Here is a 24,369-nt window from a genome sequence, read left to right as displayed (position 1 = left end):
GGAAAAAGTGAAACTTCCACTATTTGCTGTTAAAATGAAACTGTATATAGAAAATCATAAAGATTTCACTAAACAACTGGTAGAACTGATAAATGAATTCAGTAGGGTAGTAGTATAAAAACTAATGTAAAGAAATTTGTTGCATTTCTACACACCAATAATGAAACAGCAGAAAAATATTAAGAAAATGACCACAATTTTAGTTGCACTGAAAACAATAAAATATCTAGGAATAAACTTATTCAAGGAGATGAAAGACCTGTATTCTAAAAACTGTAAAACAGTGATGAAAGAAATAGAAGATGAAGAAAGAAAATTTAAAAATGGAAAGACATTCTATGCTCATGAATTGGAAGAACAAATATTGTTAAAATGACTATACAACCCAATGTAATCTACAGATTTAATGCAACACCTATCAACAAACAGCATTTTTACATAACTAATGTGAATAATCCTAAAAGCAATATGGAGCCACAAAAGATGCCAAACAGCCAAAACAGTCTTGAAAAAGAAAAAGAAAGTATCCTAGAAGAGAAAGCAGACAGTAATTTCTCTAACAAATGCCATAACAACATTTGTCTAGATAATGTCTTCTGAGACAAGGGAACAAAAGCAAAAATAAATTATTGGGACTGCATCAAAATAAAAAGCTTCATGCAGCAAAGGAAACCATCAAGAAAACTGAAAGACAGCCTACTGAATGGGAGAAGATATTTGCAAATGATATATCCTATACAAAATGCTATATGGTTATATACACAAAAATATATAAATAACATACAAACAAATAGACAAAACCCAATAATCCAATTAAAAATGGTCAGAAGATATGAACAGAGAGTTCTTCAAAGAGGACATACAAATGGCCAACACACACATGAAAACATGCTTATCATCATTCATCATCAGGATATGCAAATCAAAACTACAATGAGATATACGTATATACTTATGTATACGATGATATTTCAGCCATAAAAAAGGAATGAAATCTTGCCATTTGCAACAATTTGGATCAAGAGAATATAATGTCAAGCAAAACATCAGAGAAAGACAAGTACCATATTCTTTCACTTGTATGTAGAATTTAAGAAATAAAACAAAGGAACAAAGGAAGAAAAATACACAAACCAAAACCAGACTCTTAAACTTAGTGAACAAACAAATGCTTACCAGAGGAGACTTGGCTGGGAGAATGGGTGAAATAGGTAAGGGGGGATAAGAGTACACTTGATGAGCATGAGTACTGAATAGAATTGGCGAATCTCTATATTGAAACCTGAATCTGATTTAACACTTCATGTTAACTATCCCAAAATTGGAAAAAACTACAACAAAAAAAGGCAAAACAATTTTCTGGATATGTCTTAATTTCTTCCTCATTTTTATTTTTTAATATATATTTATTTGTTCTAGAGATAGGGTGTGCACACAAGCAGGGGAGGGCTAGAACGAGAGGGAAAAAGTCTTAACCAGACTCTTATTCCCTGCTAAGCACAGAGACTGATACTGGGCTTGATCTCACCACCTTGAGATTATAGCCTAAGCAGAAATCCAGAGTTGGCTGCTTAACCGATTGAACCATGCAGGCACTCCTCTCCCTAATTTTGTTCTTACAGAATTTATAATATAGGTTTCCAGGCAGGAGTTAAGATTGCAGAGGTATAGGGGACCTAATTTTATCTGGTCCTTGGAATTCAGCAAGATAGTTATTAAATCATCCTGCAAAATCAATCAGAGAGCTAAGAAAAGAGTTGCTACAGTTCTGAAAAAGAAAAGTGATCACTTTTGCAAGATAAGAGGTGCAAAGATGTGAATCCAGGTTGATATATCAGAAGATAAACCAGGAAGGAGAAGGAGCTTGTTTAAACAAGTTACTGAAAAGTATCATAAGCGACAGAGCATAAAATGGAACTTTTAGAAGTCTGCTATGTTGGAGTGTCCCTGGCTTAAAGATCCTTAGGTGGTGAAAAGTATGGAATCCCAGGTGGGAGAGCATGATCTCTGGATCCCCAGGATCACAAGAAGAACAGGTATGTCTGAGTGTGACAGAATTCCCAAGCATCAGAGCAGGGAAGCTGACTGAGTGCAGTGAGTCTAGGTGCCAGCTTTCTGCTCAGTGTTGCCATAAACCATGAACTACTGCACAGTTACTTGACGACTCTCCAATCAGGGACCTGGCAAAAGAGCAGAAGCCTGGTGAGAACCTCCAGGAGGAAAAGCAAGGGTCTATGCTGCAGAAGGCTATATAGTTTGGAGACTGGAAACTGGGTCATATGTCTGAGATAAAAAAGCTGGGTCACAGGCTGGGTGAATATCGAGGTAGGACAGAAACCAAGGAGACAAAGTGATTGACTGTTTTTCTGTGAGGGCCAGTGAAGTGTTGGGGTCATGAACTTCAGCTCAGGAGCTAGAGAGGGGTGGGGGTGCCACCATATTCATTGCACCCATTGGTGCTGAAAGACTTCAGGGAGTAAAACAGCACCACATGGGGCAATCCAGAGCAGGTTACATGGAGCCAAGCCCTTGGGTGGGGGGAGCACAAACCTGGAGAAGGACCCTGGAGAATCAGCAGAACAGGCCCCTCCCCTAGCAAACCAACTGGAACAACTGGCTAACACCAAGTTTACCAACATACAGAACTGTAAGACTTCAGCTCTTGGGGAAAACTGTATATAGCCTTCAAGAGTTTTTTTTTTTTTTTTAAATTATACTTGTCTTTCAATTTTATTTTTTCAGCTATTTCCTTCTTTTATTAATTCCTTTTAAAATTTTTTAATTTTAATTTTTATATATACCTGATGTGTATATATAATTTTGTTTCCTTTCATTGTATTTTATTTTTCTATAGAAGTTTTTCTTTCTTTCCTTTTTTGTGATCTAGTTTGTTTTAACAAACAGACCAAAATACACCCAAGATTTAGTTTATTTGTTCTGTTTAACTTCTTGTTAGATTTTTTTTCCTTATTTTGTTTTCTTTCCATTTTCTTCTGGTTTGTTTTATTTGTATTTTTCTGTTTTTGTTGTTGCTATTTTTGTCTTTTTTCCCTTTTTCATCTATTCTTTTCTAGACGTAATGATGGGAATGGAGAAACTCACCCAAAAAGAAAGAATAAGAGGCAGTACTCATGATGAGGATTTAATCAATATAGATATACATAAGATGTCAGAAGTAGAATTCAAAACAACCATTATAAAGATATTACCTTGGCTTGAAAAAAGTATAAAAGACACTAGAAAAACCCCTTTGGTAGATATAAAAGAACTAAAATCTGATCAGCAGAAATTTAAAATGCTATTACTGAGATGCAGTCAAAAAATGGAGGCTCTAACTCCAAGGATAAATGAGGCAGAAGAGAGAGCCAGTGATATAGAACACAAAATGGTGGAAAGTAAGAAAACTGAGAAAAAGAGAGAGAGAATTACTGTATCATATCAGGAGAAGAGAATTTGAGAAATCTGCTCATAAAGTGAAATCACATTTGAATAACAGGGGCCCTAGAGGATGGGAGTGAGGGGAAAGATGTTTGTTTGAACAAATTATAGGTGAGAAGTCCCCAAATCTGGGGAAGACAACAGGCATTTCCAGAAGGCATGGAGAATCCTCCTCAAAATCAATAAAAATAGGTCAATACCAGAATATGTAATAGTGAAGTTTGCAAGTTTCACAGATAAAATGAAAACCTGAAAGCAGCTGAGAACAAGAGGTCCTTAAACTACAAGGTAGAAACACAAGTCTGCCATCAGACCTGTACACAGAGACCTGGCAGGCAGAGAGGACAGGCACGATATATTAAGTCTGATAAATGGAGAAAATATGCAGCCAAGTATACTTTATCCAGCAAAGCATCATTTATAATGAAAGGAGAGATTAAAGGTTTCCAGTACAAACAAAAACTAAAGGAATTCATAGACACTAAACCAGCCGTACAAGAAATACTAATGGTGACCCTTTGAGCAAAGAGAAAGCCCACAAGTAGCATAGACCAAAAAGGAACAGAAAACAGGCACAGCAAAATTTCAGGTAATACAATGGCACTATCTTTCCATAATTACCCAGGATGTAAATGGACCAAATGTTTCAACAAAAGACACAGGATACCAGATTGGATTAAAAAAAAAAAAAAGCCATCAATATGCTGTCTACAAGAGACTCATTTTATTATTTTTTAAAGATTTTATTTTTATTTATTTGAGAGAGACAGTGAGAGAGAGCATGAGCGAGGAGAAGGTCAGAGAGAGAAGCAGACTCCCCGTGGAGCTGGAAGCCTGATGCGGGACTTGATCCCAGGACTCTGGGATCATGACCTGAGCCGAAGGCAGTTTTACTGCATAAATAACAAAATGGCTATTCAACCAAGGTGGTGCTACTCTGGCTAAATAGGCCCTTACATTCCCCCCTTTTCTTTGGAGATTAGTCAAATCTTTGATTTTGCAACCAGTTCTGTGTCCCTTTTCAATGGCTGCCAGACTGTTTTAATGACTCCAGTATGATTTACCCAGAAACAGCATTCCTCTCCTAGGGCTACGCAGAGCCCCCCTTTTCCTAAAAATAGTATGTCAAACCCTAATTATCTATGTGTCCCACCTATATTTTAAAAGACCCTTACACCTACAAATAAGAGTTTAGGACTAGACACCCTCCCAGTGAAATTATACCAAATATTTAAAGAACAATACCTATTCTTCTGAAGATGTTTCAAAAAATAGAAATGGCAGGAAAACTTACAAAATCCTTCCATGAAACCAATATACCTCAATATCATAAAGCCAATAATGAAAGGCCCACAGTGAATATCATTCTCAATGAGGGAAAACTGAGATATTTTCCCCTACAGTCAGGAAAATGACGGATATCCACTCTTACCACTGTGGTTCAACATAGTACTGGAAGTCCTAGCCTCAGCGATCAGACAACAAAAAGACATAAAAGGCATCTAAAGAAGAAGTGACAAAGAAGAAGTCAAACTTTCTCTCTTTGCAGATGACATGACTACATGGAAAACCCAAAAGACTCCACCCCAAAATTGCTTGAACTCATACAGGAATTCAGCCATGTCACAGGATATCATTGCACAGAAACCAGTTGCATTCCTATACACTAATAATGAGACAGAAGAAAGAGAAATTAAGGAAATGATCCCACTTACAACTGCACCAAAACCCATAGGATACCTAGTTATAAACTTAACCAAAGAAGAAAGGATCTGAACTCTGAACTGTACAACACTTGTGAAAAAAATTGAGGAAGACACAAAGAAATGGAAAAGCATTCCACGCTCATGCATTGGCAGAACAAATATTGTTAAAATATCTCTACTACCAAAGGCAATCTATATTCAGTGGAATTCCTATCAATATCCATTAACATTTTGCAGAGTTGAAACAAACAATCCTAAAATTTGTATGCGAACCAGAAAGACTGCAACTAGCCAAAAGAACATTGAAAAGGAAGAGAAAAGCCAGTGACATTACAATGATGCACAGCAAAGCAAACAGTTCAAGTTGAGAAAACTAAAAGACAACCCACAGAATAGGAGATGATATTTCCAAATGTTTCATCAGTTAACAGGCTAGTATCCAAAATGTAAAGAAGTAAAGAACTTCAGACTCCACAGCCAAAAATCAAATAATCCAGTCAAGAAATGAGCAGAAGATAAGAACAAACATTTCTCTAAAGAAAACATACAAATAGCCAACAGACACAAGAAAAAATGCTCAACATCACCCATCACCAGGGAAATAGAAATTGAAACCACAATGAGATATCATTTAACACCAGTCAGAATGACTAAAATTAAAGTCAGGAAACAATAGATGTTGGTGAGGACGCAAAGAAAGAGGAACCCACTTACACTGTTGGAATGCAAATTGGTGCAGTCACTGGAAGACATTATGGAGGTTCCTCAAGTTAAAAATAGAGCTATCCTATGACACAGCAATTGTCTAAGAGAGATAAAGAAGAAAAAAAGGGGGGCGGGGAAGCCACTAATAATTGAAATAAATCAATTATTTCAATAAATAATTGATTAAAATAAATATTCATTCTTTTTTTTTTTTTTTTTTTCAAAAACTAAAGCTAAAATCTCTTTAACCCTATGATAGTTATCTAGCAAAAACCAATGGAAAATATCCGGTAAAATAGGTAAAAAAATTATTTTCAACAATGACCATATGAAGCAAGTAAAAGGACAAGCCACAAACTGAAAGGACCTATATCCAACATATATAGTCAAAAAGCAAATGAAGTACAGAATATATTGAGATACACAATAACCCAGCAGGAAAATAGGCAAAAGACATAAACAGGTATTTACAGATAGGAAAATCTCCAAAGTTTCACTAAGCATCTGCCTTCCAGTCAGGTCATGATCTCAGTGTCCTGGGATCAAGTTCCACATGGGGCTCCCTGCTGAACAGGGGTTTGCTTCTCCCTCAGCCTGCTTTCCCCCGGCTTGTTCTCTCTCTCCTCTGACAAATAAATAAATAAAATCGAAATAAATAAATAGTAAATAAATAATAAAGTAAACCTATCATGTTAGAAAGAAGAAGAAGAAGAAGAAGAATAGAGAAGGAGAGTTAAAGAGCTTCCCAAACAAAAACTAAATGAGTTCATGAGCTAGTGTGACCCAGCATCACAAGAAATACTAAAGGGGACAATTTGAATAGAAAGGAAAGACCAAAAGTGACAAAGATAAGAAAGGAATAGAGAAAACCTCTAGAAACAATTACAAAATGGTAATAAAATGACACACATTAGTATCTATCTATATCAATAATTACTCTGAATGTAAATGAACTAAATACTCCAATCGAAAGACATGGGGTGTCAGAATGGATTTAAAAAAAAAAATTAAAAAGACCAATCTACATACTGCCTACAAGAGACTCATTTTAGACCTGAAGAAGCCTGTAGATTGGAAGTGAGGGAATGGAGAACCATTTATCATTTATCATATCATATCATCATAACCATCAGCATTTATCATACTAATGGACGTGAAAAGAAAGCTGGAGTAACCATACATACATACATCAGACAAACTAGACTTTAAAACAAAGAACAATCCAACAAGATATATGAATTATAAATACTTATGCCCCCAACATGGAAGCACCCAAATATGTAAAACAATAAGAAGAAAACCCAGTGGTAATAACACAAAAACAACAGAACAATGGACAAATCATCCAAACATTGGAGGGGGGGAATGCGGGGAGGTTCGGTGAAATAATGGCTTTGGCTTTGAATGGCACATTGGATCAGATGGATTTAACATATATGTTCAAAATATTTCATCCTAAAGCAGCAAAATACACATTCTTTTCAAATGCACATGGAACATTCCCCAGCTTAGATCACATATGAGGTAACAAAACAGTCCTTAACAAGTACAAAACAACTAAAATCATACCATGCATATTTTCTGACCACAACACTATGAAACATGAAGTCAACAAGAAAAAAATAGGGAAAGACTGCAAATCCATGGAGGCTAAATAACATGCTGTTAAAGAATAAATGGGTTATCCAGGAAATCAAAGAAAAAAATAAATAAATATATGGAAATAAAATAAATACAAATGAAAAGACAACGGCCCAAACATTCAGGATACACTATAAAATTGTTTATAGCCATCCAGGCCTATCTTGAAAGGCAAGAAATATCTCAAATAAAAAATCTCAAAATCTTACACCTAAAGGACCTAGAAAAGCTACAACAAATGAAGTTGATGGCTTTAGAATAAGGGAAACAATAAAGATTACAGCAGAAGTAAATTATATAAAACTAAAAAGCCAATAGAACAAATCAATGAAACTAGAATTGGTTCAATGAAAAAAATTAATAAAAATTATAAACCCTAGCCAGATTTATCAGAAAGAGAATGGACTCAAATAAATAAAATCAGAAATTAGAGAGGAGAAATAACCAACACCACAGAATACAATCATTATAAAAGATTATTATGAAAAATTATAGGCCAAAAAATTGGATAACTTGGAAAAATGGATAAATTCCCAAACTATATAAACTACCAAAACTGAAACAGGAAGAAATAGAATACTTGAACAGACCCACATACAGCAAAGAATTGAATCAGTAGTCAAAAATCTCCCAACAAACAAAAGTTGAGAGCCAGATATTTTACAGGCAAAATCTACCAAACATTTAAAAAGAGTTAATATCAATTCTTAATCTATTTCAAAAAATAGAAAAGGAAGGGAAAGTTCCAAATTCATTCTATGAGGGCAGCAATGGTTCCCAAACCAGAAAGACTCCACAGAGAAAATTTAAAAATAAAAAATTAAATTAATAAATTTTAAAAAATTAAAATATTATAAATATTTTAAAAATATTTTAAAAATAAATAAAAATAATATAAAATTATATATAATATAAAATTATAATATAAAAATAAAATAAAAATAAATAAATATTTTAAAATATTTTAAAAATAAATAAAAAATTAAAATATTAAAATAAATTTAAAAAATTAAAAAGAGAATTACAGTCCAATATTTCTAATGAACATGGATGAAAAATTCTGAACACAATATTAGTAAATCATACCCAACAGTTATTGAAAGAATTATTCAACATGATCAGGTGGAATTTGTTCCTGGGCTGCAAAGGTGGTTCAGTATTTGCAAATCAATCAATGTGATACACCACATTAATAATTTTTAAAAAGATAGACACAATATGATCCTTTGAATAGACATTAAAAAAAAAAAGGATTTCACAAAGCACAGCACCCATTCGTGATAAAGGCCATATTTAAAAACACACAGTTAATATCATCCTTATTGGGAATAAGGACTTTTCCTCTACAGTCAGGAACTAGACAGGGATGTCCACTCTTACCACTACTGTTCAACATAGTACTAGAAGTCCTAGCCACAGCTATCAGACAACAAAAAGAAAAAAAGGCATCCAAGTTGACAAGGAAGAAGTCAGACTTTCACTCTTTGCAGATGACATGATCTTCTGTACAGAAAACTGAAAAGACTCCATTAAAAAATTGTTAAAACTAATACATAAGTAAAATTCAGGATTTTTACTGTAACAGATTTTCATAAAATCCATGTATGGAAATCTGTTACATTTCTATATACTGATAATGAAGCAGCAGAAAGAGAAATCAAAGAATACATCTCATTTATAATTGCACCAAAACCCATAAGATACCTAGGAATAAAAGATCTGTAGAACACTCATGAAACTATAGAACACTGATGAAAGAAATTGAAAAAGACACAAAGAAATGGAAAAACATTCCATGCTCATGGATTGGAAAAACAAATATTTTAAAATGTCTATATTACCCAGAGCAATCTACACATTTAACGTCATCCCTACCAAAATACCACCTACATTTTTCACAGAGTTAAAACAAAAAAATCCTAAAATTTGTGTGGAATCACAAAAGACCATCAATAGTGACAGCAACTTAGCAAAAGAAAAGCAAATCTGGAAGCTTCACATTTCCAGACATCAAATTTATTACAAGTCTCCAGTGATCAAAACAGAATGGTTTGGCAAAACAAACAAACAAACAAACAAACAAACAACAACAAAAAACCCGACACACAAATCAATGGTACAAAGTAGAAGACCCAGAAATGAACCTACACTATTTGTTCAACTAAGCAATCTTCAGCAAAGCGGGGAAGAAAAGGCAATGGAAAACAGACAGTCTCTTCAATAAATAGAATTGGATAAAGTGGAGACCAACATGCAGGAGAATGAAACTGAATCACTTTCTTACACCATAACCCCCCACCCCCCCAAAATTCAAAATGGATGAAAGACCTAAATGTGAGAAACAGAACCATAAAAATTCCAAAGGAAAACACAGACAGTAAATTATTTGACATTGGCCAGAGCTACTTCTTATAATAGGTCTCCTGAGGTGAGGGATGCAAAAGCAAAACTGAACTATTGAGACTTCATCAAGTTAAATAACTTCTGCACAGCAAAGGAAACAATAAAACTAAAAAGTAACCTACAGAATGGGAGAAGATATTTACAAATGACACACCCAATAAAAGGTTAGTATTCAAAATATATCAAGAACTCCTCTTACTTAACACTCAAAAACAACCCAGTTAAACAGTAGGCAAACATGAATAGACATTTTTCCAAAGAAGACATCCAGATGGCTAATAGATAGATGAAAAGATACTCAACATCACTCTTCATCAGGGAAATACAACTCAAAAATACAATAAAATATCACCTCATCTGAGTCAGAATGGCTAAAAATAAAAAAAAAAAAGAATAGACTTGTGGAGAAAAGGGAACCCTCTTAACACTGTTGGTGTGAATGCAAGCTAGTGCAGGCACTCTGAAAAACATTTAAAAAGGTAAAAATAGAACTGCTTTATGATTGACAGTACTACTTTGTACTACTACGTGTTTACCAAGGCTATGAAAGTACTGATTCAAAGGGTTACATGTACCCTGATGTTTATAACAGCATTATCAACAATACCCAAGTTATGGAAAGAGCCCAAATGCCCATGAACTTATGAATGGATAAAGAAGAGGGATGTGTGTGTATACATTCCAAACAATTAAATATTATAGTTAATTAAAAGAATAAAATGTTGCCATTTGCAAGGTTGTGGATAGAGCTAGACAGCATCATGTGAAGTGAAATAACTTGGGTAGTAAAAGACAAATACCATACAGTTTCACTGATGTGTGGAATTTAAGAAACAAAACAGATGAACATAGTGCGGGGATAAAAAGATGGAGAGAAAACAAAGCATAGAACAGGCTCTTAACTATAGAGAACTAACTGAGAGTTGATGGAGAGAGTGGGTAGTGAGCTAGATGGGTGATGGGTATTAAGAAGAGCACTTGTCAGGTTGATCACTGGGTATCGAATGTAAGTGTTGAATCAAAACTCTACACCTGGGGGCGCCTGGGTGGCTCAGTGGGTTGAGGCCTCTGCCTTCAGCTCCGGTCATGGTACCAGGGTCCTGGGACCGAGCCCCATGTCGGCCTCTCTGCTCACTGGGGGGCCTGCTTCCTCCTCTCTCTCTGCCTGCCTCTTGCCTACTTGTGATCTCTGTTAAATAAATGAATAAATAAAATCTTAAAAAAAAAGTCTACACCTGAAACTAGTATTATATTGTATGTTAACTAACTGGAATTTAAATAAAAATCTAGGAGGGACGCCTGGGTGGCTCAGTTGGTTGGACGACTGCCTTCGGCTCAGGTCATGATCCTGGAGTCCCGGGATGGAGTCCCACTTCGGGCTCCCAGCTCCATGGGGAGTCTGCTTCTCTCTCTGACCTTGTCCTCGTTCATGCTCTCTCTCACTGTCTCTCTCTCAAGTAAATAAATAAAATTTAAAAATAAATAAATAAATAAATAAATAAATAAAAACCTAGGGAAAAAAAGAAATTAGATTAGATGGTAAAAAAAAATATTATAAATCATAATCTTAAAAAGTGTTACAAGAAAAATAAATAAATAAAAAGTGTTACAAGTATTATGAAATATCTTGTTTTCTTTGAATGCTATTATTAAAATTTGGAGAAGCATTAATTTTATTTATTTTATACAAAGGGTGAATTGTCAAAATTTAGGGGAAAATTAAGATAAAATCTAGTGTTTTATTCTTTAGGTTCTTCTCAAGATTATCATCCACAAATTTACACTATTTTAAAGTCAAATAGAAACAACTCTCAGCCTCACTGAAAGTGAAATAACAACTTCATTATCTTGCTACTACTTCTTAGAAAAATACTGTATACTGACAAGCACTGATTATAAATGCTTTGGACTGTTATAGTTAAATATACTTTGAATGATTGTCATGATGGTGGTATTAAAGACAATATAAAAATAAAATCTTCTCTAAAAAAAAAAAATAATATGCACACAATTCCCCAGTATAGGTATAGGAGCTCCTTTAACAGTTTGGCCAAGTTATTAAAGAATTGCGTTAAATGGTGGCCCTGTAAACTACCAGGATAAACAAAGAAAAATTTTCTTTGTCATAACTTAACCCTGTTTTATTAGCTATATTAAAATTGTACATTATTTTAAACATATATTCTTTCAAAGAATGTCTTCAAAACTTGAAGTCCTTTGGGTTTCCACAGTCATGCATTTCTCAGTATCACTTGGACCTAGAACATTTCTCTGTGTCAGTCTTACACATAACTACTCCTAGTTCATTGGAATTTATTAGCTCTAGCTCCAAAATAAGTAGAATTCATCAAATTTAATTATAAGATGTTATTTAATAAAAACGTTAATTTAAAATTTTCATAAACAAAAAGCAACAAGTTGGCAATTTACAGAATTCTTGGGAGGAGGGGGGTGTCTGAGTGGCTCAGTTGGTTAAAGCATCTGCCCTTGGTTCAGGTCATGATCTCAGTGTCCTGGGATTGAGCCCAATATCAGGCTCCCTGCTCAGTGGGGAGTCTGCTTCTCCCTCTTCCTCTGCTGTTCCCCTTGCTTGTGCTCTCTCCCTCTCTTGCTCTCTCTCTCTCAAATAAATAAAATCTTTTAAAAACATAAAGGCCATCTGGGTGGCTCAGTCATTAAGAATCTGCATATGGCTCAGATCATGATCTCTCTACTTGAGGATTTTCTCCCTCTCCTTCTGCCCCTCCTCCTGCTCTCACTCTCTCTCTAGACTAAATAAATAAATCTTTAAAAAATAAAAGGGGCTCCAGTTTAAAAAATTTAATATTATTTAAGTACTCTTGCAAGACAAAAACAACAAACAAATCTGAAGTTATATCTAAAAGAATAAATTTACAGAAAATAAGGAGTCAAAAAAAAAAAACAACAGAAGGATGCAATCAACAATATCCATTTTCCTGACAAATCCTACATGAAAATTATGTGGTATTATCAGTGTATGAGAAGGAAACAAATAGAGCAAAAACATAATCAAAAGACTTAATAGCCTATTAAATATTCACAACATAGCACTTATTTGGATTCTAATATTGTGAAAAAATGAGATAATTGGGAAAATTTAGACACTGACTAAATATATAATTATGAAGAAATTATCTTTTTTTTTAGTTTTTCTAATGGTAGAGTCCTTATCTTTTAGAACTTTGTAGAGTAAAAAATTTATGATGAAGTGATATGATATTTGGAACATGCTGCAAAGCAATCTGGAAGTAGAGATAGGGGATGGTTATACATTCATTCATTCACTTGGTCATCATTTTCCTTTTATCATCAGCATTATGAAAATAGATGATCTCTAAATATTTTTAAAATATTTTTCCTTTGCCAGAGGAATGATATTAAGCTTTGTTAGATAGACCACTAGACAGACATTGCATGAGGAAAGGATTTTGTTTCCAATTTCTGGTGCACTCTGCTGCTAGGCTCTTATAACTGATCAAAGGTTCTCAAGTGCTGATTCCTATAACAGATTGCAACAACACCCTATGTGACCAATCACCAAACTTATGTGGTTGCCTCTATGAGACAACTCCCCATATAGAGCTTTCTCTAACACCCTAGATACCAGATGTTCAACAGGGCCAGGGAGATAGCTAGCAAGGCATCATAGCATCTTCTCTGTGATCCAATAAACTGTGACCCTGTAATTTCCCAAAAAGTCTAGATTTCAGCAACAGACAGGTAAGGGCTCTTCTTTGGGTATTGCTCCCAAGAAATAGCTCCTTCTTATATTACTTCTATAGAGTTTCTATATTATATTTTATAGAGTTCTCTTTATCCTCTTAAGTAGGCTCCTCACCCACAGGGCTTGAATTCATGACCTTGATTTCAAGATCTGAGCTGAGATCAAGAGTTGGACACTTAACTGAGTTACTCAGGTGCCCTGTTCTTTACTTCTTAGGCCAATCTTCTTTTTTTAAATATGTATAAACATATAATGTTTTATTAGCCCCAGGGGTACAGGTCAGTGAATCGCCAGGTTTACACACTTCACAACACTCACCATAGAGCATACCCTCCCCAATGTCCATAACCCAACCACCCTCTCCCTACATCCCTCCCCCAGACCCCCTCAGTTTGTTTTGTGACATTAAGAGTCTTATGGTTTGTCTCCCTCCCAATTCCATTTTGTTTCATTTATTGTTTTCCTACTCCCCAAACCCCCAACATTTCATCTCCACTTCCTCATATCAGGGAGATCATACAGTAGTTGTCTTTCTCTGATTGACTTATGTCGCTAAGCATAATACCCTCTAGTTCCATCCACGTTGTCGCAAATGGCAAGATTTCATTTCTTTTGATGGCTGCATAGTATACCATTGTATATATATATATATATACCACATATTCTTTATCCATTCATCTGTTGGTGGACATCTTGGTTCTTTCCACAGTTTGGCTATTTGCTGCTATAAACATTCAGTTGCACATGCCCCTTCAGATCACTACATTTGTATCTTTAGGGTAAATACCCAGTAGTGTAATTGCTGGGAAGTAAGGTAGCTCTATTTTCAACTTTTTGAGGAAACCCATGCTGTTTTCCAGATTGGCTGCACCAGCTTGCATTCCCACCAACAGTGTAGGAGGGTTCCCCTTTCTCCATATCCTTGCCAGCATCCATCATTTCCTGACTTGTGAATTTTAGCCATTCTGACTGGTGTGAGGTGGTATCTCATTGTGGTTTTGATTTGTATTTCCCTGATGCCGAGTGATGTGGAGCACTTTTTCATGTGTCCGTTGGCCATCTGGATGTCTTCTTTGCAGAAATGTCTGTTCATGTCCTCTGCCCATTTCTTGATTGGATTATTTGTTCTTTGGGTGTAGAGTTTGCTAAATTCTTTATAGATTTTGGATACTGGCCCTTTATCTGATGTGTTGTTTGCAAATATCTTCTCCCATTCTGTCAGTTGTCTTTTGGTTATTGTGGACTGTTTCCTTTGCTGTGCAAAAGCTCTTGATCTTGATGAAATCCCAATAGTTCATTTTTACCCTTGCTTCCCTTGCCTTTGGTGATGTTCCTAGGAAGAAGTTGCTGCGGCTGAGGTCAAAGAGGTTACTGTCCATGTTCTCCTCAAGGATTTTGATGGATTCCTTTCTCACATTGAGGTCCTTCATCCATTTAGAATCTGTTTTTGTGTGTGGTGTAAGGAAATGGTCCAATTTCATTTTTCTGCATGTGGCTGTCCAATTTTCCCAACACCATTTATTGAAGAGGCTGTCTTTTTTCCATTGGACATTCTTTTCTGCTTTGTCGAAGATTAGTTGACCATCGAGTTGAGGGTCTATTTCTGGGCTCTCTATTCTGTTCCATTGATCTATGTGTCTGTTTTTGTGCCAGTACCATGCTGTCTTGATGATGACAGCTTTGTAATAGAGCTTGAAGTCCGGAATTGTGATGCTACCAACTTTGGCTTTCTTTTTCAATATCCCTTTGGCTATTCGAGGTCTTTTCTGGTTCCATATAAATTTTAGAATTATTTGTTCCATTTCTTTGAAAAAGATGGATGGTACTTTGATAGGAATTGCATTAAATGTGTCGATTGCTTTAGGTAGCATAGACATTTTCACAATATTTATTCTTCCAATCCAGGAGCATGGAACATTTTTCCATTTCTTTGTGTCTTCCTCAATTTCTTTCATGAGTACTTTATAGTTTTCTGAGTATAGACTCTGTGCCTCTTTGTTTAGGTTTATTCCTAGGTATCTTATGGTTTGGGGTGCAATTGTAAATGGGATTGACTCCTTAATTTCTCTTTCTTCTGTCTTGTTGGTGTAGAGAAATGCAACTAATTTCTGTGCATTGATTTTATATCCTGACACTTTACTGAATTCCTGTACAAGTTCTAGCAGTTTTGGAGTGGAGTCTTTTGGGTTTTCCACATATAGTACCATATCATCTGTGAAGAGTGATAATTTGACTTCTTCTTTGCCGATTTGGATGCTTTTAATTTCCTTTTGTTGTCTGATTGCTGAGGCTAGGACTTCTAGTACTATGTTGAATAGCAGTGGTGATAATGGACATCCCTGCCGTATTCCTGACCTTAACGGAAAAGCTTTTAGTTTTTCTCCATTGAGAATGATATTTGCGGTGGGTTTTTCATAGATGGCTTTGATGATATTGAGGTATGTGCCCTCTCTCCCTACACTTTGAAGAGTTTTGATCAGGAAGGGATGCTGTACTTTGTCAAATGCTTTTTCAGCATCTATTGAGAGTATCATATGTTTCTTGTTCTTTCTTTTATTGATGTGTTGTATAACATTGACTGATTTGCGGATGTTGAACCAACCTTGCAGCCCTGGAATAAATCCCACTTGGTCGTGGTGAATAATCCTTTTAATGTACTGTTGAGTCCTATTGGCTAGTATTTTGGTGAGAATTTTCGCATCTGTGTTCATCAGGGATATTGGCTATAGCTCTCTTTTTTTGATGGGATCCTTGTCTGGTTTGGGGATCAAGGTGATGCTGGCCTCATAAAATGAGTTTGGAAGTTTTCCTTCCATTTCTATTTTTTGGAACAGTTTCAGGAGAATAGGAATTAGTTTTTCTTTAAATGTTTGGTAGAATTCCCCCCGGGAAGTCATCTGGCCCTGGGCTTTTGTTTGTTTGGAGATTTTTAATGACTGTTTCAATCTCCTTACTGGTTATGGGTCTATTTCTATTTCTTCCTGGTTCAGTTGTGGTAGTTTATATGTTTCTAGGAATGCATCCATTTTTTCTAGATTGTCAAATTTGTTGGCGTAGAGTTGCTCATAGTATGTTCCTATAATAGTTTGTATTTCTTTGGTGTTAGTTGTGGTCTCTCCTCTTTCATTCATGATTTTATTTATTTGGGTCCTTTCCCTTTTCTTTTCAATAAGCCTGGCCAGGGGTTTATCAATTTTATTAATCCCTTCAAAGAACCAGCTCCTAGTTTTGTTGATTTGCTCTATTGTTTTTTTGGTTTCTATTTCATTGATTTCTGCTCTGATCTTTATGATTTCTCTTCTCCTGCTGGGCTTAGGGTTTCTTTCTTGTTCTTTCTCCAGCTCCTTTAGGTGTAAGGTTAGGTTGTGTACCTGAAACCTTTCTTATTTCTTGAGAAAGGCTTGTACCGCTATATATTTTCCTCTCAGGACTGCCTTTGTTGTGTCCCACAGATTTTGAACCGTTGTATTTTCATTATCATTTGTTTCCATGATTTTTTTCAGTTCTTCTTTAATTTCCCGGTTGACCCATTCATTCTTTAGAAGGATGCTGTTTAGTCTCCATGTATTTGGGTTCTTTCCAAACTTCCTCTTGTGGTTGAGTTCTAGCTTCAGAGCATTGTGGTCTGAAAATATGCAGGGAATGATCCCAATCTTTTGATACCTGTTGAGTCCTGATTTAGGACCGAGGATGTGATCTATTCTGGAGAATGTTCCATGTGCACTAGACAAGAATGTGTATTCTGTTGCTTTGGGATGAAATGTTCTGAATATATCTGTGATGTCCATCTGGTCCAGTGTGTCGTTTAAGGCCTTTATTTCCTTTTTGATCTTTTGTTTGGATGATCTGTCCATTTCAGTGAGGGGAGTGTTAAAGTCCTCTACTATTATTGTATTATTGTTGATGTGATTCTTTGATTTTGTTATTAATTGGTTTATATAGTTGGCTGCTCCCACGTTGGGGGCATAGATATTTAAAATTGTTAGATCTTCTTGTTGGACAGACCCTTTGAGTATGATATAGTGTCCTTCCTCATCTCTTATTATAGTCTTTGGCTTAAATCTAATTGATCTAATATAAGGATTGCCACTCCTGCTTTCTTCTGATGTCCATTAGCATGGTAAATTCTTTCCCATCCCCTCACTTTAAATCTGGAGGTGTCTTTGTGCTTAAAATGAGTTTCTTGGAGACAACATATAGATGGGTTTTGTTTTTTTATCCATTCTGATATCCTGTGTCTTTTGATTGGGGCATTTAGCCCATTAACATTCAGGGTAACTATTGAGAGATATGAATTTAGTGCCATTGTATTGGCTGTAAGCTGGCTGTTACTGTATATTGTCTCTGTTCCTTACTGATCTACCACTTGTAGGCTCTCTCTTTGCTTAGAGGACCCCTTTCAATATTTCCTGTAGAGCTGGTTTGGTGTTTGCAAATTCTTTCAGTTTTTGTTTGTCCTGGAAGCTTTTTATCTCTCCTTCTATTTTCAATGATAGCCTAGTTGGATATAGTATTCTTAGCTGTATGTTTTTCTCATTTAGTGCTCTGAAAATATCATGCCAGCTCTTTCTGGCCTGCCAGGTCTCTGTGGATAAGTCTGCTGCCAATCTAATATTTTCACCATTGTATGTTACAGACTTCTTTTCCTGGGCTGCTTTCAGGATTTTCTCTTTGTCACTGAGACTTGTAAATTTTACTATTAGGTGACGGGGTGTGGGCCTATACTTATTGATTTTGAGGGGCATTCTCTGAACCTCCTGAATTTTGATGCTCGTTCCCTTTGCCATATTGGGAAAATTCTCCCCAATAAGTCTCTCCAGTATACCTTCTGCTCCCCTCTCTCTTTCTTCTTCTTCTGGAATCCCAATTATACCAATGTTGTTTCGTCTTATGGTGTCACTTATCTCTCGAATTCTCCCCTCGTGGTCCAGTAGCTGTTTGTCCCTCTTTTGCTCAGCTTCTTTATTCTCTGTCATTTGGTCTTCTATATCACTAATTCTTTCTTCTGCCTCATTTATCCTAGGAGTGAGAGCCTCCATTTTTGATTGCACCTAATTAATAGCTTTTTTTATTTCAACTTGGTTAGATTTTAGTTCTTTTATTTCTCCAGAAAGGGCTTTTATATCTCCCGAGAGGGTTTCTCTAATATCTTCCATGCCTTTTTCGAGCCCGGCTAGAACCTTGAGAATTGTCATTCTGAACTCTAGATCTGACATATTACCAATGTCTGTATTGATTAGGTCCCTAGCCTTTGGTACTGCCTCTTTCTCTTTTTTTTTTTGTGGTGAATTTTTCCGCCTTGTCATTTTGTCCAGATAAGAGTATATGAAGGAGCAAGTAAAATACTAAAAGGGTGGCAACTACCCCAGGAAAATATGCTTTAACCAAATAAGAAGAGATCCCAAATCGTGAGGGGGGAGAAAGGGGATAAAAAAAGGTTCAAAAAGAAATAAAGAAAAAAAAGAAAAAAAGAAAAGAAAAGAAAAGAATTTAAAAAAAGATAATGAATAAAGAAAAATATAAAAAGTATATATATATATATTAGATAAACTAGTTAAAAAACATTAAAAAAGAAAAGGGTAAAAGTTAAAAAATATTTTAACAGAAGTAGAGAAAAAAAATGAAAAAGAAAAAATTAAATTAACTGCAAGACTAAAAAAATCACAGGGAGAAAGCCATGAGTTCCGTGCTCTGCTTTCTCCTCCTCTGGAATTCTGCTGCTCTCCTTGGTATTGAAACTGCACTCCTTGGTAGGTGAACTTGGTCTTGGCTGGATTTCTTGTTGATCTTCTGGGGGAGGGGCCTGGTGTAGTGATTCTCAAGTGTCTTTGCCCCAGGTGGAATTGCACCGCCCTTACCAGGGGTTGAGTAATCCGCTTGGGTTTGCTTTCAGGAGCTTTTGTTCCCTGAGTGCTTTCCGAAGTGTTCCGGAGGACTGGAATACAAATGGCGGCCTCCTGGTCTCCACCCGGAGGAGCCAAGAGCCCAGGGCCCCACTCCTCAGTGTGTCCTCAGAGAACAGCGCCCAGTTACTCCCGTCTGCTTGACCTCTGGCCACGCTCTGAGCTCACCGAGCCTGCGACCAGTTCAAGGTAACCCCGAGCTGTGATCTTACTGTCGGCTCTGTCTCTGTAGCCGGTTTTCCAGTTCCAATACCCGCAAGCTCTGCGACACTCAGACTCCCCCCATCCTTCTGTTACCCTGCGGGACCTGAGGCCACGCTGACCCCGCATGGGCTTTGCCCCGGTTTAGCCTCTGGAGCGATGACCGTCAGTGGAACAGACTTTTAAAAGTCCTGATTTTGTGCTCCGTTGCTCCGCCGCTTGCCAGGTCCCAGCCCCTCCCCCCAGGGTCTATCTTCCCTTCGTTTTGGATTCACTTCTCCACCAGTCCTACCTTTCAGAAAGTGGTTGTTTTTCTGTTTCCAGAATTGCTGTTCTTCTTCTCTTTGATCTGCCGATGGATTTGCAGGTGTTTGCAATCTTTAGATAAGCTATCTAGCTGATCTCCTGCTAGCTGAAGTAGTCTCAGCCTGCTACTTCTCCGCCATCTTGACTCCTCCCCCTACAGTATACTTCCTTTATTAAAATTCTTTACAGTTGGGGGATAGAGGAAACATACCTCAATATCATAAAAACAAAAATTAAAAGCTTACAGTGCATATCATTCTCAATGGGGAAAAACTGAGTTTTCCTCCTAAGGTTAGTAACACAACAGGGTGTGTGTCCACTATGGTCACTGCCATTCAACATAGTACTAGAAGTCCTCACCCCAGCAATCAGACAACAAAAAGAAGTAAAAGGCATTCAAATCACCAAAAAAGTCAAACTCTCACTCTTCTTCACAGATGACATGATCTCCTTTCTGGAAACCCCAAAACACCCATCTCAAAATTGCTAGAACTCATAAAGGAATTCAGCAATGTGCCAGGATATGCAAGCAACACACAGAAGTCATTTACACTTCTATACACTAACAATGATATGGAAGAAAGGAGATTAAGGAGTCAATTCCATTTACAATTTCACCAAAAACTGTAAGATATCCAGGAATAAACTTAACTAAAGAGGTATAGGACCTGTACTCTGAAAACAATAGAACACTCATGAAGGAATTGAGGAAGACATAAAGAAATAGGAAAACATTCCATGCTTACGGATTGGAAGAACCGATATTGTTAAAAATGTCTATGCTACTCAGAGCAATCTGCACATTCAATGCAACCCCTATCAGAATACCATCAACATTTTTCACAGAGCTGAAACAAATAATCCTGAATTTTGAATGGAACTGGGAAAGATCTCAAATAGCCAAAGGAACATTGGAAAATAAAACCAAAGTGGGTGGCAACACAATTCTGAACTTCAAGCTATATTACTAAGCTGTGATCATCAAGACAACATGGTACTGGCATGGTCAACTAATCTTTGACAAAGCAGGAAAGACTATCCAATGAAAAAAAGAGAGTCTCTTCAACAAATGGTGTGGGAAAATTCAACAGCAGAAGAATGAAACTAGACCACTTTCTTATACCATACACAGAAATATATTCAAAATAGATGAAAGACCTAAATGTGAGGAAGGAATCCATCAAAATCCTTGGGGAGAACACAGGCAGCAACCTCTTGACCTCTGCTGCAGCAACTTCTTGCTAAAAACATCTCCAACACAAGGAGAAAAAGGCAAAAATGAACTATTGGGACTTCATCAATTTAAAATCCTTCTGCACAGCAAAGGAAATAGTCAACCAAACCAAAAGACTGCAGATAGAGGGGGATAAAATTTTTGCAAATGTCTTGTCAGATTAATCTCTACTATCCAAAATCTATAAAAAAATTCTCAAACTCAACATCCAAAAAACAAATAATCTAGTCAAGAAATGGGCAGAAGACTTGAAAAGATATTTCTCCAACGAGACATACGAAGGCCAACTGACACATGAAGAAATGCTCAACATCACTAGGCATCAGGGAAATACAAATCAAAGCCACAATGAGATACCGTGCCACACCACTCAAGATGGCTAAAATTATCAAGTTATGAAATAACAAATATTGTAGTGGTTGTGGAAAAAGGGGAACATTCTTACACTGTAGGTGGGAAAGCAAGCTGGTGCAGCCAGTCTGGAGAACAGTGTGCAGGTGCCTCAAAAAGTTAGAAATAGAGCTACCCAGAAATTGCACTCCTAGGCACTTCCTCAGAAGATACAAACGCAGTGATCTGAAGGGACACATGCACCCCAATGTTTATATCAGCAATGTCTGCAATAGCCAAACTATGGAAAGAGCCCAGATATCAGTCAACAGATGAATAAAGATGCTGAATAGATAAAGACAGATAGACAAACAGTGAAATATTACTCAGCCACCAAAAAATGAAATCTTGGGGCACCTAGGTGGCTCAGTAGGTTAAAGCCTCTGCCTTCAGCTCAGGTCATGATCTCGGAGGTCCTGGGATCGAGCCCCGCACCGGGCTCTCTGCTCAGCGGGGAGCCTGCTTCCTCCTCTCTCTCTCTGCCTGCCTCTCTGCCTACTTGTGATCTCTGTCAAATAAATAAAAATCCTTAAAAAAAAATGAAATCTTACCATCTGCCATGATGTGGATGGAACTAGAGGGTCTTATGGGAAGCAAAATAAGTCTATCAGAGAAAGACACATATGATTTCATTGATATGTGGAATTTAAGAAACAAAACAGAGAATAACAGGGGAATGAAGTGAAAAATAAAATAAGATGAAATCAGAGAGGTAGACAAACCATAAAAGACTCTTAACTATAGCAAACAAATGGGGTAATTGGAGGAGAAGAGGTGGGTAACTAGGTGATGAACATTGAGGAGGGCATGGGATGGAATGAGCACTGGGTGTTATACACAACTGATGCATCACTAAACTCTACCTCTGAAACTAACAATACACTATATGTCCATTAACTGAATTTAAATAAATAAAATAATACTAAAAAATTAAAAATATAAAAACCCATCAAGGAGTTAAGGAAGACTTGGACAAAAAAAGGAACATCAAGAAAGAGATAAAAATTACAAAATGGGGGACTCCTGACTGGCTCAGTCAGTTTAATATCTGCCTTTGGTTCAGGGTCCTGGGATGGAGCCCAATGTCAGTCTCTTTGCTCAGCAAGAAGCCTGCTTCTCCCTCTCTCAGTAGCTTTCCCTGCCGTGCTCTTTCTGTCTCTGACAAATATATAAATAAAATCTTTTTAAAAATTACAATATATAAGGAAAAGAAATGTGGAGCAGAATGCTTGACACAGAACATGCAATAGAAGAGTTTGAAAGTGGATAAGATTAAACAGAAGTCAACTAATTTGAACATTGGACAACTGAAATGATTCAATCTTGGAAACAAAGAAAAAGGAATACAAATTTGGAAAAGATGAAAATCTAAAGGATGTGTGAGATACCATCAAGCCAACATACATACTGTGAGAGTTCCATCAAAGAGAGAGTGAGAGGGACAGAAAGACTATTTGAAGATAATAAAATGGATCCTGGCAAATGGGGTCTCTGACTGACAAACAGCCCTAGTTCAGTCCCCAGACAATATCGTGGGAGTGTCCCAGTGAGAGAGACTAAATATAGACTTAAAAGCCATGCCTTTGTAAAGCAGGCCATCCATGATTCCAGAAGAAAATACATTGTTTACTCATATAGGCTCTCAGGACTATGTCCTGATCCTTGAAACTGTGGATATGTTACTTTACATGACAAAAGAATGAAGGTTGCAGGTAGATTTAAGTTACCAGTGATCTTGAAATAGAGAGTTTATTTGGTATTTGGGTAGGTCTAATATAACTACAAGGTTCTTTAAAGTGGAAAGCATAGACGTAACCATGGAAGAGAGAACCAGGAGACAGCAGTGTGGAAAGGACTTTAATTGCTGTTGCTGGCTTAAAAAATAAAGTTTTTAAAAGAGAGTTTTAATGCAGGTGGTCTCCAGATGCTGGAAAAAGGAAAAGACATGGATTCTAAATCCATGAATTCTATTCTATTCTATACTATTCTGCCTACAATCATGATCATAGCTGTGCAAGATTCATGTCTGACTTCTGATTTTCAGAATTCTAAGATTATAAATCTGTATTGATTAAAGTCACTTAGTTTAATTACAACAGCAATGAAAACTAAACTAGAATAGTGATAGAAAAGTAATATTAGAAGAATGATTATATTCTTAGACAAAGGAATGAGATGTTTATTGGTTGCAAACTTTTTCAAGAATCTTCTTCACTCCTCTTCATGTGTAATAATAGGCAAATTAGTATTTTTTACCCTATCCCTGGCATGAACTGTAATTATCAATCTACTTATGCCCTTTCTTACACTTTCTCTCATGTTTGTTTGCAGAGACTCATAAACAAAAGACTATTGCCTAATTTAGGCTACCAAGTTTGAATAGAGTGTATCGGAGTAAATTGAAACGGAAATTCTCACTGAAGGAAAAAGTGATGTTGACAGATTTCAACTCAAAATATTTTGGACAAGTAAGACATGTATGGTGAAATGGGCCTCTTTACTGTAGTTTCAACCTTTTCTGAAAATAATTGCTTTCCCTTATGCTTACTTTTAACATAAAATGAGAGGTAAATGATGGAAGCCTCATTTGTTTGAATTTATAAAAGAGTTAAAATCAGAAGAAAATTCACACTCCAAAGTAATCATCTGTAAAAGGGGGAAGTTCTGAGGCATGATAAAAGGGAAGGAAGGGCTTTA

The sequence above is a fragment of the Mustela erminea genome, chromosome Y (genome assembly GCF_009829155.1).
Source record: "Mustela erminea isolate mMusErm1 chromosome Y, mMusErm1.Pri, whole genome shotgun sequence".
Classification (NCBI taxonomy): Eukaryota; Metazoa; Chordata; class Mammalia; order Carnivora; family Mustelidae; genus Mustela; species Mustela erminea.
Note: the sequence above shows the minus strand (reverse complement) of the source record.